We start from the raw sequence: 17,859 nt of genomic DNA on the forward strand, positions 1-17,859 counted from the left end.
AGAGATGGTCTCCTCTCTCTCTCTCTCTCTCTCTCTCTCTCTCTCTCTCTCTCTCTCTCTCTCTCTCTCTCTCTCTCTCTCTCTCTCTCTCTCTCTCTCTCTCTCTCTCTCTCTCTCTCTCTCTCTCTCTCTCTCTCTGCATCCCTATCCTTCACCGTGTCAGCCCCTCACCGATCTTTCTTTCTCTCTCTCTCTGTCTCTCCCTCACTCTCCCTTTCTCTTTTCTAGATGTAGCTACACATTTTGCTGTGATGTGTCACTGAACCTTCCACCCCCACCCCTCTCTCCATCTCCTCAGATAAACAAACAAATGCACAACAACACTTAGTATATAATTATATACAACACAATCTTCTCTGGCTGCCCCCCCCCCGGGACGCATTATGTACCCCCTCGACCAGCACGTTGTCACTCTTGCAGACAGAGGTCTCGGGATCGAGTACCAGTGTGGGGAAAGATTGGGAGGACTGTGATGAGCAGCTGATGATTACAACCTGTTACATTAGCACAAGCTAGCCTCTACAGTATACAATTGAACAGGCTTGTTAGCAAAGGCTAACTGCTGTAGCACACAGACACAACACACTTCTTAGCACAAGCTAACTTCTGTAGCATACAGACCCAGCAAAATTAGCACAGGCTAACCAATGTGGCCTGCACGCACAACAGGCTAAAGCTATGGCGCTAACAAACACGCAAGTGTTGCAAGGAACAACTCCCTCAACCACAAAAAAAGAGTAAAGACCAACCAACTGCCCTGGAGTCTGTTGGTATAATTGAGCTTCCCCGTATTGAACATCAATGTTTAGGCACTGCAGCGTGAAAGCCAAATGCCTTGGAGGGCCAGTTAGTGGGCTGTGTCGACTGCTGCTTGGCTAGCTTCCCCCCAGGGCAGGCTGTGTGAGGGGTGTACAGAGGGATACATTAAGCCTGTCCTCTAATTGTTTGTTCATCACCCACTGTTTGGGTTGCAGGGTTTGGCTCCCTCACCAAATAATTGTGTTCCTTCAGCTATTCTCACTGTGCTCCCCACTCCCCTTCTCTGCTTTCATCTCAGAATGCTAGCATGAGCGCATGCCTCCTGTCTCCATCTGGCAGGAAAACGGTGTGTGTGTGTGTTTACACAGCGTGCGTGGAAGAGAGTGTGCATAAGGTCATTAGCATGGAGGTGAACTGGAGTTCTATGCATGTGATGTGGAGAGCATGGGAATGGTGTGTATATGTGAACAGGTGTATATGTGTGTGTGTGTGTGTGTGTGTGTGTGTGTGTGTGTGTGTGTGTGTGTGTGTGTCTCTAAGCCAGCACCTTGCTCTCCATAGTGAGCGTGCAGCTGGTCCTAGCAGAAAAGGGTTCTTCTCTCTGACTTTCACAACTCGGAGTACGTCCACTCTGAGTTAAGCGCGGGCATTAAATATATATTACTTTGATTTTTGTTGAAGTACCTTAGACTATATTGAACTTACAATGTGCACGTTTTATGTACAAAAAAGGCACAATTTATCAGTTGTTTGATTTGTATACCCCAGGAAGGTTCACCAGGTAGGCATTGAAATGGCATGTAGCAATGTGTCAATGGCAATGTGGCAATCTCCCTCCGACTTTTCACAAACACTAGTCTTCCCTCCATGTTGGTCATGTCAATAAGGATCTTTCTATAGGCTGTGAGATATCCTTTGCTCATTTTGACAACTGCAGTTCAGTCAAGACACATATTAGATTTCAGCATTAATTGATAACCATGTACATGGAAATAGGTTTGACTTTGGCAGAGTGGATGTATCTGGGGGAAGCACTCCCTGCCTCTAGCATTAGCGAGCAACATACATAGAATATGATGCAGTGAGCAAATAGAGTAATAATCCCCTCTGATGGATAGTACATACAGACAACACAGGGGAGATAGGGATGGTGGAGGGTGGCAGCAGCACAATAATACAACAACCAGGAGTGAGTGTGTGCGTATACGGCAGCCTTATAATGCAGAGTGAAATGTGAGTGAAAGAGAGAGTGGGATGAGTGTGTGTGTGGGGGGGATCATAGTATTTGCTGCATGCTAAGTCAATGCGATTCAGTGGCATGAAACATAATTTGAATATTTGTACACTATATTAATACACTATTATTGTAGGTTTTTATTCATAGTATTTATGTGTTGTTGACCTTTTAGTTATTTATGATGATTTGGCAACATTAACTGTTATTTCTCTGCTTAAACCAACCATAATTACTACTGGGTCAAATTTGACTCACAAATCCACAGATGTAACTTTTTTTTCATAGGTATAAAAAAAAAATGCTAAAATTGTGTTGAATTATATTCAGTAGATCATCGTGGAGGCATTAATAAAGCCTTGTTTTGATCAGACATTCTTTTAGGTGTTATTCATGCATCTAAACTTCGAAATCGAACACAATCCTCTTCTGGCGTAAGCGAATTACATTTTGTCTCTGATTTGAGCTCTTTCGGCTGAACCAGGAAAGGACACCCCATGTCTTCCATCTGTATCAGGCTCGGAAAGTGGGAGGGGATAGGTATAAATGCAGAGTTTGTCATGGAAAACCTGCTAGCGAGTGGGTTAGGTTCACAGAGTAAGTTGCCATGGACACTGACCAAAAGTTTTCGCTACCTCTCTTTCTGGAACAGAAAACCCAGTTTGCCTCATTTTAGGGTTACCCAACTCAGGGTTTTCACTAAACCAGCTCTCTGGAACACCCCCAGGAGGGTGAGAGTGAGCGTTTTTCGTTAAACAAGGTCTTCTCCTCTCATCTCTCTCTCTCACACACACACCTTACTGGAGCTGTAAACAGTCTGTATATCATCTCCATAAAGAGTCAAAGAGGTGCAGAATGCGAGAGCGTGGATGGTGCCACACCACTACAGAACTGCAGAGGTTCTGTAATTGAAACACTTACAACCTCTACAGAGGAAGAGACATGATTGCAACATTTTTGTTAGCACAAACCATCAGTTGAAAAAGTTGGATTCAGTCATTTCTGCCACATCAGAAAGAACCCAGTTCTGCCTGCAGGCTGTCTGTCAAAACACTTCCAATTTAACATCCCAAAATATCTCTTCACTCAACTACAGCTTATCACAAACTGTGACAGTTCAATCACTGTGACGATACAGAGGAACAGATGAAATAGGTTACAGCACTATCAAACACAGTCACACAGTCACAGCTATACTGTACACCTATGAGACGTGGTCAGATCAATAATTAGACCTTCACACATACACACAGAAATAAGTACACACATAGCACACGCACACGCACGTAAGGTACAACACAGAGACATAATATCCCCAATCCCCACAACTACACACAGTGCCCGATTACAAACCACAGATACCACAACCTGATTCCCTACCTAACCCAGTTACCTCCCCATCTAACCTTCCCTACCTCCCTGCCTCCATACCTCGAGCCCTGTTTTGGCTGTTAGCTCTCCACTAGAACATCATCCTCAACTGCTCATCAGTCCTGCAGCCTGGCAGAGAGAGATCATCTTATATCTGTAGAGCCAAGAAACATCACTCCCCCATCTCTCTCTCTCTCTCTCTCTCTCTCTCTCTCTCTCTCTCTCTCTCTCTGTTCTCTCTACCTCTCTCTCTCTCTCTCTCTCTGTTCTCTCTCTCTCTATTCTCTCTCTTTCTGCTGACCCAGATTCTAGCCATGCTGCTGTGCAGTCCCCTGCTCCTGTGGGAGTAACAAACAAACACACACACACACACACACACACACACACACACACACACACACACACACACACACACACACACACACACACACACACACACACACACACGTTGACAGTCTCTCCAGTATGACTTATTAAGTACATGGATGACTAATGGCCAGAGCAGGTTAGAGGCAGCCTTAAACAGTGTGACTGGACACTCCCCATCACCTCCTCACTGCTCCTCTGCACTGCAAGACCTCAAGACACAGCACTCAACACCCCACACCACACACAGAGGGTTCTCTCTCAGAATACAGAACTTATCTCTCGACACCACACACACACACAGGTAGAACACAGCCCTGAACGCCCTACACCACACACACACTCATTGTAACTTTAGAGAAGATTAGGGCCCACACATAAACACGCACGCACACACACACCGCACACACTCATTGCAACTGTCGAGAGGATTAAGGCTCACAAACACACGCACACAGCCATTACAACAGTAGAGAAGAGTGTGCACACACACACACATACAGACACACACACACCTCTCCTCAACCCTAATGAGTACAGGGGACTAGGAAAGGAGTGGCCTCTTTGAGCGGTCCAAAGGGCTCCATTAAAAATGCTGATGTGTCAGTGCTTTACTCTCTAACTAGCCCTCTAATTATCTCTGTCTCCTCTGCCAGCATACCTCCACTCTCCTCCTGTCTGCCCACAGGGCACCAGCAACCTGCTACTAACCTTCGGTTTGATGGTTTAGGTTTAATTCAGCTCGGTCACACTGACGGCTCCAGCTGGCTAGCCCAGCCCCGCCCAGCCCAGCCCGGGGCCTCTAAACTCCAGCAGCAAGGAGACACATCTTCCAGTCGGTTCTGTGGAGACTGTACTGCACCTGCAGGGGACTCACAGGAAGGTGGACCTGAGTTACTGTCAATATACAGGATCCATTATGTCAGTGTGTTGAAAACATCGGCCGGGGTGCGCAATCTTTGAATCTCCTTGTCGAGACTGTACTTGTTTTCGTCGCCGCGCAAGGTGAATAAAAACAAGTGAACCCACCGAGCAAATCACATTTGACCCAGTTGTGGGCTCTGTTGTATTATTGACTGAGAAAGGCAGATGGTGCAGCTGAAAGATGGTTTGTTGTATTATTGACTGTTGCAAGAGGGGAAGGCAGGGTCCCATTTCACACCACCTCCACAGCGGAAAGAAGTCAGCTATGAATATCTCAACAGTACAAAGCTCAGGCCGCCAGTTCTTCGAATGTCCCATCTCTGAATAATGTAGAAGGTTCTGAGCTCCAAGGAGAAGCGCAGTGTGCTTCCACACTCTTCAGTGGAACTGAGCCTGAGGAGCGTCTACCGGGCTCTACGGCAAACCCCCTGCTCTGGGTGGGTTTCTACTGAGTTCTACTGCAGATCCTCTAGTCAGGGTTGGGTTCTACTGAGCTGTACTGCACACCGCCCACCTGGGTGAGGATCAACTGGATTGTGCCGGGATCTCCTTGGTTCTGTTGGGTTCTACTGCATGATTTCCTGGTTTGGGTTGGGTTCCACTGAAAGATGACCAACATGTTGTGCTCATGTAGTGCATCTCATACAATACTGCCCATTTCATTAATATTTCTATATTGTATATTGCTGTATAATATATATTATTTTACTATAATACAATGGGCTGTATAATTCTCTTAGTTCAATGGAAGTGAAAATTGGGTTTTCCCCTGCTGAACATTTCAAAGCCTCTCTGTCACTTAACCAACAGATGAACAGAATCAAAGCACACACACACACACAATACTTTATTCTCAGTGTCTGATATCTTTTCTCGCTTTGCAATGTATAAATTAGATTAAAGTCAGTCATCTATCAAGAGCAGATTATCTGTCCATTGAATCACTCATTTTAGCCTCTGGGTGGCAGCAGTTTGATGATTGATTACATGTTCCTGCAAACTGGGCCGGATTGATCCGGGCAATGTGTGTGTGTGTGTGTTTGTGTGTGTGTGTGGGGGGTAAGTGTGTGTATGTGCATGTACTGTTTGTGTGTATGTACAGTACTTGTGTGTGTGTGTGTGTGTGTGTGTGTGTGTGTGTGTGTGTGTGTGTGTGTGTGTGTGTGTGTGTGTGTGTGTGTGTGTGTGTGTGTAGAATGTGTATGAGTGTTGTGAGAGTGTGGGAGACACATTACAAAGCCTGAAGATAACAATTGGACATATTCATGACTACTCTGTTAGACCTTTGAGCTCCAATCATTCTTGTCAACCAAATAATTAAATATAGTGGCGTTTCATAACTGGTTTGAGTTATTTCTAGACACGGATAATAATGTACTCATACAGGCTTCAGTGACTGAACTGTAAATTATAACTATCAGGCTTGAAGATGCCTGTAGTGTGTCTGCGTTCTTCAGCCCCCCTTAGGCATCTCTCCCTCTGAGAAAAGAATGAAATGATCGTTGTCCAAGGTTCGAGGGCGACATCTCTTCAAGCTTCAAGGGACACACAAACGGGACTGTCATCTCCAACTGTCCACTGGGAGTTCTGGATTTGGGTGTAACTGTGCCATGGGGCATGTGTCTGGAGAGTTCATCTGCAGTCCTCCGGGACAAAGTCTTTGCTGCCGTGCTCACACGCACACTGTCCTCCTCGTCACATTAACATTTCATAGATCTCTGGAGGAGCTGACTTCGACGGTAGACATGAAACATTGATTGGCGTTGTAGGTGAGATATTCCTTACTTCGCGCCAGTACACAAACACGATCTGCTGCTTTTGGGGTCAGATTACACCGTTCCACATTCTCACACAAGCAGAGAAGAGGAGAGACGAGGGAGGCCAGATGAGAGGAGAGCTGAGGAGACGGGAGAGAACATTGTGAGAGGTGAGGAGAGGATGGGTTGTGAGAGAGGAGTGGAAAAGAGAGGAGGACAGGAGAGAAGAGGAGAGAGGACAAGAGAGGGGAGAAGAGGCAACAATGAAAGGAGAGAAGAAGAGAGGAGAGGAAAGGAATGGAAAGGAAAGGAAAGAAGAAGAGAGGAGAGGAGAGGAGAGGGGAGGGGAGGGGAGAGAATAGGAGGTGAGAGGAGAGGAAAGGAAAGGAGGGGAGAGGAGAGGAGACAGACTTGTTCCAGGAAGCCCCATGCATGGTAAATGATGCATACTGTACATTAGCTCAGAGCCACAGCATGTCTAATATGGTAGATAATGCAAGTGAATGAGCAGTGAGGAGAGCCTATTCTGAGCCCTGAAATAATACATCTATCCATCTATGGTCTCCTCCTTTCCTCCCTCTGTACCTCTCCCCCCACATTCCATCTCTGTCTTTTCCTCCTCTCCCAATACCCGTTTCTCCTTCCTTCCTCCCTCCATCCCTTCCCTCCATCCCCTCCCTCCCTCCCTCCATCCCCTCCCTCCCCTCCCTCCCTCCCTTCCTCCCTCCATCTCCTCCCTACACCCCATCATTTTTTTTCCTTACCTCTGTGTTGAGGGGGTATTTACATCGTTAAAAATGATGAGCGTGCAGCAATAGTATTTCTTGTGGCTTAGTATTATATTCCGCGGAAACTCTCTTCAGCAAGAAATTATCATAAGCCGTAGCGCAGGGGCGCGGTGCTCCAGGTTTAGAGAGCGCTGTACCCTCTCCTTAATATTAGTCTGGTTACATCCCTCTATGTTCCCCATTAGCAGAGTTAATGCAGTCTGTGGTGCAGCTCTGTGTCCTGAGGGCATGTACAGAGCCCCGTCTTATTCCCAGGGATATATTATGTATCATATTACCTCCACGTAATTGTTGCTGACCTCAGGATTACAAAAGACAAGAGTGGCTGTTGGTTAATGGCATCGTTGGTGGATATGAGGCTGAACGTGCACACGCATGTGCTGACACACGCTGTACACATGCAAGCACACACACAGATGCACACATACACGCACACACTCAAGTATAACGTTGCAGAACATTTACTTGAAGCCAAGTAGATGTTCAGTTGTGGATCCCATCTAGAATGATCTAGCTCTGTGTGGACCTATCATAGACATATACGGAGAAAACCAGAAAATAAGGAATTAAATCACAAAGAGCCTTGGCCAGTGGTGACATGATGCTATTCTCTCTCACTCGGGTTTCTCTGTCTTTCGCACCCTCTGATGCCCACCCATTATCTCCCTCTCTCTCTCCTTCCTTCTCTCTCTTTTGTTTTGTTAAATGTTTCTGTCTCTCTCTCTCTGTCCCCCTCTCCCTTTACCCCTCGCTCTCTCTCTCTCTCCCTCTTGCTTTTCCTCTCCATCTCTCTCTCCCTGTAGCTCTCTCTAAACGTCCTGGCTGGCCTAGCAACAGCCTCTTTGTAAGCCCCGGCAACACTGCAAAGAGAGAGACACTTGTCTAAGCTTGCAGTAATCTGTATTGTACAAGGACGACACTGACACGAACAAACAAGGATTGGCTCTCCCTCTAAAAAAATCCATTTTCCATTATCTTGGACTTTCCAATTGTGCCGTGACCATCACTTCTAGAAATCCTATTTGGGCCCGAAGGCTTTGGTCACGGAGCGGGGAGGATGTGAAGGAGAACCAGGGTCTAGATAGAGACCCAGCATGACGACTCACTAACCAGGAGAGCAGGACCTGAGAGATGCTTCTGTCTGAGTCTGGAGTGCATCTGAGTGTAACGTGGGCTGCACGGAGCAACACTTGGAAGGCCAGTCGAGGGAAAAAGAACCCTAACTTACTTCTTCCTGACATTTGAACACATGGTGTCTGTCAGCGTTTGTCAATGGGGACTCAATAGATTTCTATATGTGTCAGCAGAGTTTTGTGTCACATGACTTGGAATCTAGGACACCGGGACGTGAACCCTCCCAAACGCTCTCTAAACTAGCGGCACTCGAAGAACTAGCAGAGGGAGAAGAAGCAGTTGTCGCCGTTGTCGCAGTGACATCCTGTCTGGACAGGAAATCGAGTGTCATATCTACCCGAGCCTGCCTCCCAAACGGCTTCATTCAGTTGTCGTGACAACCCTGAAGATGCAATTAGCAACGCATGATCTCTAGAAAAGCCTGCATCGCAAATGATTTCTCTGGCTTCCAGCAGCAAATGGAATAATCAAATGGGGGTTATTGACAGAGAGTTCAACACCCCAGCACTCATTTCACGCCTGTTGGGTTGATTATGGGGCTGTCTTTTGCCTGGTGTACACACACACACAATGATAAACACACACTAACTGACTCATACTAGCATGCACACACACACACACCCATGCACAAACATACACACACAAACTGACTTAAACCAGCACACACACACCTGCACACGCTCAATTTGCAAAACCTTTTGTTTAAGTCTACTTTTGGGACAAGACGAGACACTCAAACGGTCACCTCTACCCCTCTTAAAGCTCCGCTTTCTGAATCTCACAGGGCTGTCCCTGGCAGCATGACAGCACCACACACACAGGCCCACAAACACAGGCCTCCAGAACTCCAGACACAGGCCTCCAGACACAGGCCTCCAGACACAGGCCTCCAGACACAGGTCTATAGACACAGGCCTATAGACACCGGCTTCCAGACACAGGCCTATAGACACAGGCCTATAGACACAGGCCTATAGACACAGGCCTCCAGACACAGGCCTATACACACAGGCCTATAGACACAGGCCTATAGACACAGGCCTCCAGACACAGGCCTATAGACACAGGCTTCCAGACACAAGCGTATAGACACAGGCCTATAGACACAGGCCTATAGACACAGGCCTATAGACACAGGCTTCCAGACACAAGCCTATAGACACAGGCCTATAGACACAGGCCTATAGACACAGGCTTCCAGACACAAGCCTATAGACACAGGCCTATAGACACAGGCCTATAGACACAGGCCTATAGACACAGGCCTATAGACACAGGCTTCCAGATACAAGCCTATAGACACAGGCCTATAGACACAGGCTTCCAGACACAAGCCTATAGACACAGGCCTATAGACACAGGCCTATAGACACAGGCCTATAGACACAGGCTTCCAGACACAAGCCTATAGACACAGGCCTATAGACACAGGCCTACAGACACAGGCCTTCAGGCCCGGGCGGGGGTGGAAAGAGGACACCACAGGTGCACAGAAGAAAAGAAACAAGACTCAAAAAAGGAACGCAAATCCTCCCTGATCCCATTTACTGTAGACGTTAATCTGGCCGCACAACAAAGATACAAGCAAATAATGGGATTAAGAGACACTTTGATACAAATTGGCGGCGGAGGACAAACGACTTTCAACTGACTCCTCAAGACTCAACGAGGCCTGCTCAGGAGGGATGCATGGAAGGTCGTTCTTCTCTTTGTCTGGACGACAGGAAACAGGGGAGATTTGGGGAAGAGAGAGAGAGGGAGAGAAAGAGATGGAGAGAGAGAGAGAGAGAGAGAGAGAGAGAGAGAGAGAGAGAGAGAGAGAGGGAGAGGGGGAGAGACAGAAGGAGAGTGGGGGAGGGGGGAGAGAAAGAGAAGTAGAGAGAATGAGGGACAGAAAAGAGAGTGATAAAGAGACAGGAGAGAGAGATAGAGAGAGATAGGGAGAGAGCTATAGAGAAAGATAGGGGGGAGAGAGATAGAGAGAGAGAAATAGGGCGAGAGATAGAGAGAGATAGAGAAAGAGATAGGGAGAGAGATAAAGAAAGATAGGGAGAGAGATAGGGAGAGAGATGGAGAGAGATGGAGAGAGATAGAGAGAGAGAGAGTGATAGAGAGCGATAGAGAGAGAGATGAGGCAAAAACGACCTGAGATCGTGAGAACTACTTCATGTACTTTATCTCCTGTCAGTTCGTGTTGATTAATAATTAAGGAAAATAATATAACCTTTTGCTATATGACACAACACTCGTCATTGCCTTGTGCTCATGACCACGGAACAACATCCTCTGCTGCTGCTGCAGCTGAAATAATCCAGATAGAACTCCCAGGAACACTACCGTTCAAAAGTTTGGGGTCACCCAGACAATTCAGACAGTTTTCCATGAAAACTCACACTTTTATTTATCAAATAAGTTGCTAAATGAATAGAAAATATAGTCAAGACATTTACAAGGTTAGAAATAATGATTTTTATTTGAAATATAAATGTTGTTCTTCAAACTTTGCTTTTGTCAAAGAATGCTCCATTTGCAGCAATTACAGCATTGGAGACCTTTGGCATTCTAATTCTAATTCTTTTAATCATCCATTAGTCTTCTAAGGTAATTAGCAAACACAATGTACCATTTGAACACTGTAGTGAGAGTTGCTTGAAATGGGCCTCTATACACCTATGTAGATATTTCATTAAAAAACACCTAGAATAGTCATTTACCACATTAACAATGTATAGTGTTTTTCTGCTTAATTTAATGTTATCTTCATTGAAAAAAGTGTTTTTCTTTGAAAAATAAGGACATTTCTAAGTGAACCCAAACTTTTGAACGGTAGTGTACGTACTATATGTAATACTAACATTTGATACATTTATCAAACACTTTTATCAAATGTGACATACAATTTGATAATTACAGTAGTACTGTTCAGATCAAGCACATGGTTCTACAGTGTTCAGGAGGGAACAGTCCAGGAGCAGTCTGTATTTACCACATCTCAGCTACCAGGCATAGTGTAAGTAACCACATCTCAGCTACCAGGCATAGTGTAAGTAACCACATCTCAGCTACCAGGCACAGTGTAAGTAACCACATCTCCGCTACCAGGCCCATTGAACAACAATTATAGCTCGACTACAGTGCAATAATAACATCTTGTTCAACGACAACATTACACAGTACACTGCTACCAAAAAAGTGATTGTACGTAACTGATCCACTGCTACTCTACAGCGTACAGTCTTGTCTGCTGCCCCACCTCCCTGCCCAGGCTGCTGGCCTGCAGGGAGAGCACAGGGAGGAAGCTGGAAGATGAACAGAGCGAGCAGGAGGAGGTGAACAGAGCCACAGAGATGGAGGGAGCAGGCAGGGGAAGAGTGGAGGACACAGCAGGGACACCAACGGGGGAGCAGCAAAATGAATGCATCCAAATGTAGGGATGAGCAGGAGGGATGGAAAGATGAAGAGGGCAGGAAGAAGAATGGAGAGATGGAGGGAGCGGGGGGAGGAGGAGGTGTCTAGGGATGGAGGGAGCAGGAGGAGGAGGAGAGCAGTCAAGAGAGCAGTAGGTTGTATCTGGGGAGGCTAATGTTGGTGCTAGCTCTGACCCATTTCCTGCAATTCACAGTCCCAGGAAGTCTGCTGTGACTGATGCATTCTGGGTCATTATAGAGTGGGGCCCAGCTGGAAGGGAACTGCCTTTTTTGCAACTTGTCCTGCCCCCTGCAGGAGAGGTGAGTGTGTGTGTGTGTGTGTGTGTGTGTGTTTGTGTACGTGTATGTATGTGTGTTTCTGTATATGTGTGTTGGTAAGCGGATTTCTCTCTCTCCCCTCTCTCCGCCCACTTCAGTCTCATTCTGTGAACACAGCACCTTCTCCCCTGCGCCTCCCCCTCTCTCCCCTCTGTTCATAACTCCCAATCACTGTGCTGTGGGGGAGCATGCTGACGGACGCAGGAGGCCACGCCCACCTAAAGGGATTTTCTGGTGGCAGTCTGGGGACAGCACCCTGCTCTCACACAGTCTGCATGTCAGATGGACACAGGGAGGGTGTCTCTCTGGCATCTCTCTCTATCACTCTCTCTACCTCTCTCGATCACCCTGAAACCACAGTACTCTCTGTATCTCTCTCTACTTCCATCTCCCTGTCTATCCCTCTATCGCTGTTTCTAGCTCTCTGTCTCTCTCCCTCCCCCCTCTCTTTCCCTCTCTCTCTCTCTAGGACCCTAGGACACTCCGTTACACATCATCATCATCCCTGTGTTCCCTGGAAGAGGCTTGTAGCGTATAATAAAGAGTTATCCTACTGTCTTTAATAATGGTTTCAACATCTCCGATCCACATTGCCATCCTCTGTCCTCCCCTCTCTTCTCTCTTCTCCAGTTCAATCCTGAGACAGACAAGGTCAAGTGCATTGTGGGTATCCCCGGATACAGTTGATTGACAGGTAGCTTCTGGAGACACCCTGTGAAGCTCCTTCCCCGCCCGTCAATCTGCCAATCAGATGGACACACCAGATGTTCTGGGAGCACAGCCACTAATTACAGAGAAAAGTACACCAGTCCTACTTTAACACAAAGACAAATCTTGTTCAATTAATTTATAGATAGCAACAACATCAACAACAACTACTACTATTGATGTGAATAAATGATAAAAAAAATATGAATCATCTAGTAGCAGGCTCCATGACCTTATCGACTCCCTATTCATTTACATTTACATTTATTCATTTAGCAGACACTTTTATCCAAAGCGACTTCCAAGAGAGAGCTTTACAAAGTGCATAGGTCACTGATCATAACAACAAGATAGCCACAAAACATTGCGAGTAGCCAAAACATGAAGCACACATTGTGAACAACCAAAGTAAGTGCCAAAGGGAAGAACCATAAGAGCATGTAGTTAAACAAGTTACAATTAAACAACATGAACTGCTATAAGTGCAAGTGTACCTGTGGAAAAAACAAGCAACAATAATAAAACAATATATCACAGCGAGTACAAAAAATTTAAATCAGTTACCACTAACCACAAGAGCAACAAGTCTCTGAGCAAGAGTCATTGTGATCCTTGAGGAAACTAACATCGGGTCAAGCGAACCATTCCTAAGTACCGTTGTACTCCCGGAACAAGTGCGTCTTGAGCCTTTTCTTGAAGGTGGAGAGACAGTCAGTGTCTCTGATGGAGGTGGGGAGTTGATTCCACCACTGGGGGGCCAGACAGGAGAAGAGCTTGTGTTGGGACCGGGCGGTCTTGAGCGGTGGGACCACCAGACGGTTGTCTGAAGAAGACCGTAGGTGACGGGTGGGGGTGTAAGGCTGCAGGAGAGACTTGATGTAGACGGGTGCAGTCCCGTTCACTGCTCGGAAGGTCAATACCAGGGTCTATTCATCCCTCTTTTATTCCACTTTCTCTCCCCTCTCCCCGGGTATCTTCTCCCCAGGTTCCATGCATCCTGTGTCTTCTGACAGTCATCTGCACTCTCATCGACTCCATCCTGGTTCATCTCTTCTGCCGGGATGTAAAAATCAATGCTTGTTCTCTCTAAAGCTCTCCTCCACCAGAGTGTATTGTCCCTGAGCTGTTTATATATCATCATTATCTACCCAGGGCCTCTGGAGAAGGGGTACAAATCTTCCTGGAGCAGGCCTGGTGATTCACAAAGCTGGCTGGACACAGCCGCTGTAGAGCTGCACCCTGAGATATATTGTAAACAGTTTTTAGACTTAGTAGAGATGTCATGCAATGTGTGAAGCTCTGAGGTACAGCACTTGACTTCGGATCAACAGGTCACAAGTTTGAATCTCCCCTTGTACATAACTTTGGACATAAGGGACTGAAAAGATTATTAGTATTCTATTACTGAATAATAAATGGAATATATTGGTATTGTATCACAAAACATAGACAAGACATGTGTCAGTCAAGCAGTGTCAGTGTTTCTAATGTAGACATGAACAGGAAGTGCTGAGGCACTGAAGAACAATCCAGAACAAATGTTTTTCTGAGGTCAGGTTTGGCCTGTCCTCAAATGTTTATATCGTCATGATTGTAATATCTTTTTTTATTGGATGAAGATTGAGGGAGATTAAACTTTCACACATCAAAGGAAACCCCCAGATCAAGAAAGGAAGATCCTCATATATTTTTTTTCCAATCAAAGATAAAGAACTGAGGAGAATGGCTGGAGTTGTGTGGAGAGCGACCGGAGGGTGTGTGTGCCTATCGTCTGGCTGATCTGTGAGGAAGGGGGGATTATGACGGGGACAGCCGTGACAAAGTGGGAGAGCCATGCGAGAGGGGGAGGAAGAGGGGGAGGAAGAGGAGGGCTGATTGAGATATGGGCCTGTGGCCAGAACTGTCCTGAGAACAGCACGGCCTTATCAGCTCCTCTACAGATGGCTGTGTTGATGCAGCTGCAATGTTTTACATGGCCTGGGTTGGCCTGCTCTGGTCTGGTCTTATTGGGCTTGGCGTAACCTGGCCTGGTCTGTTCTGGCATGCTCTGGTCTGGTCTTATTGGGCCTGGCCTGGTGTGGTCTGGCATGCTCTGGCCTGGTTAAGTTTGATTTAGTGTGGTCTGGTACGACCAGACCTGATCTTGTCTGCCCTCATCACAGTTCCAAAGCCCCTCTGAAAACCGTCTTGTCAACACTATGTCTGTACAGAGACAAGACACTGCAAAGTGCCAACACCTGAGTCCTGGGTCTCCCATTACAGACAAGACCTCTGAAGCCTCACCCCCCCCCCCTGACCGACAAGGCGTGTGCTAACAAACTCCTCCTTCTCTGTTGACAGGTTCCATTTTCAACCTTAATGATGGCAGGAAAACAGCAGGCCAACCATCTGTGGCAGCTTTCATGATTAAAAGCAAATTCTCAGTGAAAAAAACCCCCTACAAACCTTTTCTCCATTTTAATCATTCAGCCCATTCCCAGCTGAACCTTGAAATATGATCAAAGGAATATCTTAACATATTTCGCTACATGCGCAGCATTTTTCTGTACGAGACGTTGACACACGATGTGCAAAACAACACTTGATAAATGCCTCAGGACTAAAGAGAACAATATCTTGGATGTTTGTCTTTTTTGACTCGCGTTCAAAGTTTGTGAAGCAAAATGAGCCCACAGGGGTATGTGTCTCTCATTACGTGTCAACTTTAAAACTGAATAATAACTGGGGGTCATTGCAGAGTGACAAAACAGATGGGACAGGCAGGGTAGGCTGAGCAGGGGTTTGGCAGGGTGGCAGGGTGGTAGGATGTGCAGGGGTTTGGCAGGGGGGCAGGGTGGTAGGATGTGCAGGGGTTTGGCAGGGGGGCAGGGTGGTAGGATGTGCAGGGGTTTGGCAGGGTGGCAGGGTGGTAGGATGTGCAGGGGTTTGGCAGGGGGGCAGGGTGGTAGGATGTGCAGGGGTTTGGCAGGGGGGCAGGGTGGTAGGATGTGCAGGGGTTTGGCAGGGTGGTAGGGTGGTAGGATGTGCAGGGGTTTGGCAGGGTGGCAGGGTGGTAGGGTGTGCAGGGGTTTGGCAGGGGGGCAGGGTGGTAGGATGTGCAGGGGTTTGGCAGGGGGGCAGGGTGGTAGGATGTGCAGGGGTTTGGCAGGGTGGCAGGGTGGTAGGATGTGCAGGGGTTTGGCAGGGGGGCAGGGTGGTAGGATGTGCAGGGGTTTGGCAGGGGGGCAGGGTGGTAGGATGTGCAGGGGTTTGGCAGGGTGGTAGGGTGGTAGGATGTGCAGGGGTTTGGCAGGGTGGCAGGGTGGTAGGGTGTGCAGGGGTTTGGCAGGGGGGCAGGGTGGTAGGATGTGCAGGGGTTTGGCAGGGGGGCAGGGTTGGCTGGTGATCCTGGAGGCACAGGCAAAAAACAAAGTTAGCAAAACGAATGATGATCTCACAAAAACACTTTTCCTTGACTTTATTCAGTAGGTATCCGAGAACATGCCTACCAAGGTAGACATGCCGATGAATGATGTGAAAACCGGGGTTGATATACTGCAGGGCTGAGTTGATGGGAGACAGGTGTGGAGACTGAGGCAGTGTATGTGGGTAATTGGGAACCGGAGACCATGGCCACACCCACCACCGGGAGACACAGAAACAAACACAAAAACGCCGCTAGGGTGTCACACATGAAGCTTGTACCCTTAGTATAGATAGTCCACATATTAAAATTTTTGGTCCCTATATGTTTATTGTATGCACCTTCCTGCCAAAGCAAATTCCTTGTCTGTGCAAACTTTCATGGCAAATAAATCCCATTCTGATTCTGATTCTTGCGCAAGTTCAGTCAGGCAAGACCGATCCCTGCACTCGGGCATATTCGGTAATGTTTCACTACCAACCTCCCCCACTAAGAACGCTCTACTTTCCCCCTTTCCTGTGTCGGGCTTTCATATGGTTCATATAGCACTCCCGTCTATCAATTAACCCGGTGAAAGGATCATATCATCGTGCCTTTAAATACGATTTTCTCCCTGTGTAGTTTGTCCATGCTATCAAGTGTGCGACCCTCCACCTCCCTGTCGCCTCCCGGTGCCTTGTCGTTGTTCTTCGGCTCTTCTGCCTGACGGTCGTCGGCTTCCGCCACCGCCGCCAGTGTCTGGATTCTTCTCGGATGTTGGTCAGGAGCGCTCTGGTCAATGATTCCTCATGGGGTCTAAGCTCCAAACACTTGTAGTACAATTATCATTCTGTAATAAACATCACTTACTCATACCAGGTCTCTACTGATTGGACTGCTTTGCTGATATCAAAGGTGACCTTCCTACCCACAATGCAGCCGACCCAAGGTCAAATCCCAGAAGTCAAACAGCTCCATGCAGACACAATGCTTCTCTATACCTGAGCTGGAAAATCCCTGTTCTACTATGGGTTTCAAATAGTGTTCTTTTGTTTGATGTGTTATTCACTGTAAGTGGTGTTTAGGTGGTGCTAGGTGGAGTTGGAGGCATAGCCATAGTAACTGAGGGCCACAGGGATGTGACACAGTGCCTCAGCTCAGCCTGTAGGCATGGCAACCAGCCTGAAGGTTTTTGGGCTCTGCTTTACCCATCTTTTGTTTTGAAAGCTAGATTCCTGTGTGTGTATGTGTGTGTGACAGAGAGAACAATATGTGAGAGTGTGTGTGTGTGTGTGTGTGTGTATGTGTGAGAGAGAAATAGAAGGTGAGTGTGTGTGTGTGAGAGAGAGAAGGTAAGTGTGTGGGTGTGTGAGAGAAAGGTGAGAATGCATGTGTGTGTGTGTGCTGTCCCCAGATGCAGTAGACCAGAGCCCCTGACCCCTGCAGGTGAACTCAAGGTTTCCACGATAACCACTGTCCCCTGAGGGTGTACTCACCTGCATCTGGTCCTCGCCAGTGCACCCCTCCATCCCCCCACCTTGAGAGAGAGAAAGGAGAGGGACACTCTCCAGAGAGGAACAGTGTGTGTGTGTGTATTCCAGCCATGAGGGAAGGTGATTGGGACAGGTTCTGGAGACGAAGATCAAACACTGTCTCCTTCAAAACTGTCCCTAAAGGGGCTTATCTCTCT

Source organism: Osmerus mordax, chromosome 11 (genome assembly GCF_038355195.1).
Source record: "Osmerus mordax isolate fOsmMor3 chromosome 11, fOsmMor3.pri, whole genome shotgun sequence".
Taxonomy (NCBI): Eukaryota; Metazoa; Chordata; class Actinopteri; order Osmeriformes; family Osmeridae; genus Osmerus; species Osmerus mordax.